The following is an 8224-nucleotide window of genomic DNA, read 5'->3' on the forward strand; positions in this document are numbered from 1 at the left end:
CTCTAAGCCATTCCTGCCCTGTAATCTCTGAAAACACTTAACACACATATCAAGGCATCTAATGGTAATAAGAGAGGATTTAAACATAGGGAACTTAAGGCCAAAGAAGCATGTCTTCAATCAAATCACATAATTAGGAAGGCAAATGTAAAACCATGCAAATAGTATGAATAAGTGGGTAAAGAGTTGATAAAATCCACTCAATTAAACACAAGATAAACCATGAAATAGTGGTTTATCAGTCTCTAATATGGCGAACCCATGAAAGCTTTATGTGGCTTTTGGAGGAACTTCTCACAGCGGATTCGCTGCCAAATATCGCGAGGCTCTGGGTTACCAAGAAGTCGTGACTGCTATCGGTCCAACTGGTCACAACCTCTCCATCGATCGGTAGGCCGAATATGTGTAATACGTCCTCCAGTGTTACTATAACCTTATCACTGGCATTACAAACGTATGTGTCTCTGGCTGCCACCTTTTCACAAGAACAGATAGCATCGCAGAATGTCCTCTGATCATTCCAACTCTCGAGACCTGGTAGAATCCGGTGGTTCGTAAGGCTTGGTCAACCGTCGGATGTTATGTCTCTGACTGGTCAAATTTATGGGACAAAAGATTCCTATTAGCCTGGTAAAGTTCAACCACAAAAAGAATTATTTTAATAAATAATAAAAAGAATAAATTAATAATAAAAAATAAATAAATAATAATTACAAAAATTTAAATTTATTATATTCACATTCATATTTTTTATTAATTTCATGAATAAAAGCATTTTATTAAATTACAACATAACATAAAGTAAAAATAACATTAATTAAATAAATAGTAAAATAATAACAAGATACTAAGAACACAAAAATAGAAAAAAAAATAGCCTAACATTAGTTTCGAAAATACCCTATTAATTCACTACAACTGTTAATAATAATATTAATTCAAATAATTACACTAATAATAATACAATTTAAATACAAAATTTTAAATTATTTTTTATTAATAATATTATTTTCTATTAATAGTAACATCATAATAGAATATCTGATGAGACGCAGAAGCTGGTGAATTAAAAATTATTAAAATAGTTACGTTGCAAGTATAGTTCTTAACTCACCGAAAATCTGCCTATCAATTTAGAAGTATGTCACAGAGAGTTTGAATTAAAAATTACTGGGAGTTTTAAGTCCCAGGTCGTCTCCCAACGAGTTGCAGAAAAGTGTGCTATCTTATTAATCAGATGTTCAAAGAAGTTGAGTTGGGTAAATTGGAATTTAAATTGAGGAACTTTAGTTAATATGAATAAAAGCCTTGACTGGGAGTTGATTGGTTGGAATTTCTACTATTGATGGAGTGATTGTAAGATTAATTTATAATTAATGGTTGTTCTGTTTGGTTATCCTTTACTAAGTAAGGGAAAGTCAAACAAGTTGGAATGTCTGATCTGTTCACAAGTTGCAACCCACTTAGTTCAAAGGGATTGGCGTTGGTGACAGGATAGCAATCCAACATTTAACCCAATTACAAATTTTTCCTTCAATCCTTCCAACTCAAAGGTTCCTTTTTAATCAACTCCCCATCAAGTAAGGAAACTACTCACGCATTGTAAATAATAAATCCATAGCACATGAAAGGGAATTAAAAGAAGACATGATTATTGGAATTGAAATTGAATTAAAAAGAAATAATTCTTGCATTAAATAATCATAAAAGTATCTGAATGACAAAATTGAACAAAGCAAAGAACATGGGAGAATAAAACCAAGTTGAGAAAATGAACTAGAATGACGAAGTCTTGATAAGGAAATAACTCTTCTCAATGTTCCAATGCTAAGATCAATTGAAAATTAAAATTCTAAAAACTTAGAGAGAAAAACCTAAGAGAGTAAAACTAGATCTAAAACTGTTTCTGAATGAATGTGTTTTGTTTCTGCATATTCTCCGACTCTAGTCTGCTGTTCCGGGCCAAAAATTGGGTCGAATTAAGGTCCAAAATTGCCCCCAACGAATTCTGCAGATTATGCAGATCGCACATGTCACGCGATCGCGTCATCCATGCGGACGCGTCATTCGCGTTTTTCCTTGCCACGCGTTCGCGTCGTCCACGCTACCGCGTCGCCTGAGCTTTTCCAATCCGCGCGGCCGCGTGAGCCATGCGGCCGCGTCGCTGCGATTTGCTCTCCTTCGCGTGGTCGCGTGAGCCATGCGACCGCGTCACTTCTCGCTGGTTATCTCCTCAAAATTCTTGTGTTTCTTCCATTTTTGCTAGCTTCCTTTCCAATCTCCAACTCATTCATGCCCTATAAAGTCTGAAACACTTAACACACAGATCACGACATCGAATGGAATAAAGGAGAATTAAAAATAAATAATTAAAGTCTCTAGGAAGTAGTTTTCAAACATGTAATAAATTAAGGAAGAAAATCTAAATGCATGCTAATTTAATGAATAAGTGGGTAAGGATCATGATAAAACCACACAATTAAATACAATATAAATCATAAAATAGTGGTTTATCTAAAAAAAATTGAGAAAATGATCTTATTAAATAACTTCAATAAAAAAATTTCTAAATTTATTAATTTACTACAAGTGCTAATAATAATATTAATTCAAATAATGACACTAATAATAATACAATTTAAATACAAAATTCTATATTATTTTCGATTAATCGTATTATTTCCGATTAATAGTAACATCATAATAGAACTGCTAATAATAATATTAATCCAAATAATTACACTAATGATAATACAATTTAAATACATTATTCTAAATTAACAAAAATACTAAACTTACATAATTAGGTTGTCCCAAATAATTAACAACGTGATCTTCCGGAGACGTATAATCATGTACCATTTTTTCTATTAACATACTAGTTAATCTCATTCTCACATAAAATATCACCCTCTTCCCTCTCAATAACTATCAAAACCCTCCTTTCAAAACCCTCTCAACCCTCTCACCAAACCCTACATGAATTAAAGAAAATCCCACAGTGAATGAATACTCCCACCCCCTTTTAAAGCCTTCAACAAATCCCTTTCTTGGCCTTCTCGGAGCATGATGTCGCGTGCATGGAAACCATGCTGCCAATTGGTCAACATGCAGAGTGTGTGTTGTCCAGGAAAGCGACACGTGGTTGCGATGCTGGTTCGGATTCTCTGCTACTACAACACGCACATGCTTGAAACGTGGTGGTAAATCTCTGCGAAAGCGATGTGGAAAACAAGCAAGAAATTCCTGCACCTTCAACATGCAAGGCGCGTGGTGCATTGAGGCTCGGCAAAGTGCCGAATCTCTTCATATTTCTGCTTGGAATCTCTCCAAAAGCTGAAGCAATTTTATGAAAAATTAACACGTTAAATACGTGTTAAAACTGTATTTCTGACACTTCACACTTTTGCAAAGTACCTCAAATACTAATATTAAACAAAATCACCCATTTCTTTTCCATATATAAAATAATTTCTGCACTCATTACATCAATCTGACCAAAACCACTAATAACAGGAAAAATTAAGAGAGGGACTCCCAAAAGTTTCTAAATAGATAATTACTTCATAAAAGAATCTAAAAAAAGGAAATAAGAAGAAAATAAAGAGTAGGAAACTTCTAGTTTACTAAGAGCATCTTCAACGGACAAATATTTGGAGCCCTCCTACTGTGTTGTCAGAGAGAAAAGAGAGATGGGACGTTGAAGAGGAACTCACTTAAGTTCTTTCACGCAATTCAAAACGAGGGAGTCCCTCTGAATGGGACTCCCATTAACCAATACACAATTGCCAAATGGCAAGTAAAATAAAAAATAAATAATTATATAATTATATTAATTAATTAAATAATTATATTATATAATTAAATAATAATTAAATTTAATAATAATTATAATGACTAATTATATTAAATATTGATATTTTTATTTAATTAATAATTTATATTAATTAATTAACTAATAATTAATTAAGTAATTAAATTATAATTAATTTATTAATAATTAAATAATTAAATTTTTATTTAATTAATAATTTATATTAATTATTTATATCATAATTAATATTAAATATTATTTATATTTATATTGTTATATTAATTTAGCCGTTGCAAAACTAGCCGTTGTAAAAATAGCCGTTAGAAACTAGCCGTTACTATGTTACCGTTATTATTAATAAATTAATATTTTGTTACTCTATATATACCACTTAGATACACTTTTATTCTCACACTCTCTACTACTCTTCTTCATCTTCTTCCAAGTTTACAAAATTAAAATTCTGCTACTATTATTTTTTGTTCAAAAAAATGGATCCAAACCAATTCAACTCTTTCTTCAATTACTTACAAAACTTTCCTCAAATTCCAAATACCCAACAATCTCATACCTCAAACTCTCAAGTTCCAAATCAAAACTTCACACTACCAAATATATTTCAAAATACAAATCCACAAAATCTTTCTAATTTCAATTTTCAAGCTCCTTATAATAATCAATTTCCTATATTCCAACCGCAATTTCTCTAAAGAAATGCCCAACTTCGAAATAGGCAGTAGCATAGACAATTGAAAGAGGACTTAATTGAACACATATGGCAATTTCACAATGCTTGTCGTCAATTATAGAGTTTAATTATGTTTTTCTTTGTATTAAGTAATTTTATAAATTAGTGTAATTCCGAATTATATATTGTGTATTATTGTTATATATAAATTTATTTAATATTAATATCTTTTAATAGTGAATTATTTTTAAATTTAAATTTTTAAATTACATTATTAAAAAAAATTAATTACATTATTTTCAAGTATTTTAATTAATTAATTAAGTGAGATGACAATAGGGACTAAAGTTAGTTCCTTCTAATAGAAAAAATAGAGATATTTTGAGTTCTTATTTACTGTTTATGAGGTAAAAAGTTGATGTAAAGTTATTTTTTATGACAAAGAAGCCATAAACAAAAACTGGGATGAGTTCCTACTGGAGATGGTCTAAGCTTGGTTGCGATATGGAGATGAAATCTCTAAAACTCTTCTTCAAACTTCATAGCCCGAGGCAAAACTTTCCCAGGCTCCCTGTGTTGCTGTTCGAAGACCCATATGTTATGAGTTAACCAGATCTGCCAAATCAAGTATGCAATTTGAGCCATTCTTGTCTTGAAATGTGGTTTGAATTTCTCCTCTCCATTAATTGGAATCACCAGTCCCATGCTTTCACTCCCTGATCTCTAGGAATTGCGTTTGTAAAGGGAGAATTGAACCAGATGCCACTAATTTCTGGGCATAGAATGACCGCGTAGACAGGAGTCTCCAGCACCGCCATACATCGTGGGCAGAGATAACTGACTTGAGGTATTCTCCCATGGAGTCTGGATTTGATTACTATTCCTTCATGCACCAGTTTTCATATGAAAATCCTGATTTTTGGTTGAATTCTTAGGTTCAAAATATTTCTCCACAATTCTGCCACTCCATACCTTGGATGTAGGTTTTTCTGATGAAGATGAAAGAAATGGTATGCAATTACATATCCTGAGATAACCGTATAAGCTCCTTCTATGTTGTTGTATCAAAAATTGATTCTTCTTCTCTTTTGATATATACTTGTTCAATCTGTAAGGCTATTTCTGGGGGAAAGACACTTTGGAGCAACTGCTGAGTCCACTCCCCTGTTTCTGTTATTAATTGACACACCCAGTTAGTGTTTCATCCCTACACTCATTAGTTGCTATTCTTAATGGTGGTTGTTCCCTAAATCAGGGATTCTCCTTGATTCTGACTAGGCTTTGATTAGTGATATTCTATTTTACTCCCTTCTCTAAAACTTTTCTTCCCTCTAAAAGGCTTTGCCAAGTCCAAGAGGGTCTAGTTCTAGTTTTCGCATTCAAAAAGGTGTACCTAAAGTATTTGTTTTTGAATACTTTGTAAAAAAGAGAGTTAGGATTATTCATAAGATGCTACCCCTGTTTTGCTAGCATTGCCATGTTGAACGCCTTCAAATTCTTAAACTCTAAACCCCCGAACTCCTTCTCTTTAGTCATAGTATCCTAACTTATCCATTGCATTCTCCTTTCATTTTGTAAGGAAGCTTAAAGCATCCTAGGGTGTAAATTGGTATAACTGAACCAACTGCTTTGATTAGAACTTCACGCCCGCTTACTGATAAAAAGGATTTCTTCGAGTACGCCAGCTTTTTAGACACTTTCTCCTTAATATAAGAAAAAGTAGCCTTCTTCGAATGATTAACTGTTGACGGGAGTCCCAGATATTTATCTTGCGCTTTGACATTAGGAAATCCAATGTAATCGACTAGTGTTGTTTTGATGGCTTAAGGCATGTTTTTACTGAAAAACACTACTGATTTGAAGAAATTCACTTGCTAACCACTTATTCTACCAAATAACTATAATCATAGTTGTCAGAAACAGACTGAACTAGTCGGTCAGATCGAAAAATGGGTAAACCGCTCACATGGCCAATCTGGTTAAGGAATCTAATCGAAAAAGGAAAAGAATTGGTGAAAATTGGTTTGGACTGGCCAGTTTTGATAAAACCGGTGAACCAATAGTTTTGAATAACTGTCCAGTTCGAAACAATTTTTTCCGCCGCCGACCACGTCTTCATCTTGCCGGCCCTGGTGTGTCTCCATCACTGCATCGTCACATTAGTGGCTCTCTTGCACTGCGCCGTTGCGTCCCTTACAATGCGTCATCGCGTCTCGTTGCTCCTGTGTAGCTCTTGTCGTCGTCGTCGAGTCCTCATCAGAGTCTGATTTTCTGTCATCGAACAGGTTGGTTTTCTCTCTTCTCTGCATTCTTGAAACTCACTCTCACCCCCGTGCCTCACTCACTGTTCACAACCGATCACAATGGCAGGCAACGGTGGTTCGTCCCCTCGCTGGCTCATCGTCACCCTTGGCTCCTCTGTCTCGTCCCAACGCAGCCAGTCTTAGTTTGCCTCTGCTTGTGCTTCCTCTGTCTTGGCCCCTCTGCTTATGCTTCCTCCTTATTCCTCCCTTGTTATCTTCTTGCTTATTTTTCTTCTGTAGTGTGGGTGAGTTCACTGAGTTATTTTTTACTTTTTCAATTTTTTTTTATAAATTTTTTATAATGAACATTTTCAATTTTTTAGATTCATTTAATCATTCATTTGGTGTTTCAATATTGAATTCACATTTGTATGTAAAATAGATTGATTTAATTTGTAATATGCTTTGATAAATTGTATTTGTATGTAAAACTAATTGATTTAATTTGTTATTCTTCTTGTTCTTTTTCTTTTCTTGAGGCTTGGATACTAAAGTTTTGAGAGAGATAATAGAGCAAAAGCATAGTGTGGTTTTGTTTTGGTTTTTTATTCGGTTATTATGTGTTGTGTGTTGTTGCTTAGTTTAATTTGGTCTTGTTTGTTATAGATGTAGTGCCATTTTATAAGGTGTTTGTTTATTATGGTTGATGAGTATTTGATAAGGAAGCATTGGATAGGAGCTTGGTGTGTCGGTTATACTGTTATAGTGTTATTGTTTGTCAAATATGAAGGTTCTATGGACTATTTTATATTTTTTATTAGGAGACCGGTTCTACCAGTTCAACTTGTGACTCACCGATTGAACGAATAAACTAGTAAACCAGTAACTTGACTGGTTTGATCACTAGTTCAGTTCTGACAAATATGACTGTAATATAGAGGATAGATTTGAGCAATTGTTCTGGGTGGCTCTACAAAATAGTATAGAGTAATCTGCAAAGAGCAAGTGATTGATAGTTGCACATCTATTGTTCAGCCGTAGCCCCTAAAAAAGGTTATTCTGTTCTCCTTTGTGGAGTAGAAAGGATAGTCCGTCTGCACATAAAAGAAAATGATATAGAGAGAGCAGGTCCCCTTGTCTAAGATTCCTACTTGGTTAAACAAACCGGTTGGTGTACAATCCACAATAACAGAAGAAGATAAAGTAGACATGCAGGCCTTCATCCATCCAATCCACCTAGAGCAAAACTCCAATTTCTCCATCATAAACTACATAAAACTCTACTCCACCATATTATAGGCGTTACTCATATCAATTTTTAGTGCCATATCATTGTCCCCATATGTTTTGCTTTTTAAAAATGCATACACTCATGGGCGATAATTATGTTATCACTAATGAGTCTTTCCTTTATAAATGCACTTTGATTTTCACGAATTAACATATTCATAAAGGGTTGTAGACGGTGAACAAGTACCT

The 8224-nt window shown here is 33.7% G+C and overlaps 1 long non-coding RNA gene across 1 annotated transcript; it reads left to right on the plus strand.

Moving 5' to 3' along the window:
• The first annotated feature begins 4969 nt into the window (after positions 1 to 4969).
• Positions 4970 to 7249, plus strand: LOC112722546 (uncharacterized). Its single transcript, XR_003812350.2, has 5 exons — positions 4970 to 5129; positions 5230 to 5349; positions 5438 to 5512; positions 5618 to 6787; positions 6873 to 7249. It is a non-coding gene; the product is annotated as an uncharacterized lncRNA (long non-coding RNA).
• Positions 7250 to 8224: the final 975 nt, after the last annotated feature.

Source organism: Arachis hypogaea, chromosome 11, assembly GCF_003086295.3.
Source record: "Arachis hypogaea cultivar Tifrunner chromosome 11, arahy.Tifrunner.gnm2.J5K5, whole genome shotgun sequence".
NCBI lineage: Eukaryota > Viridiplantae > Streptophyta > Magnoliopsida > Fabales > Fabaceae > Arachis > Arachis hypogaea.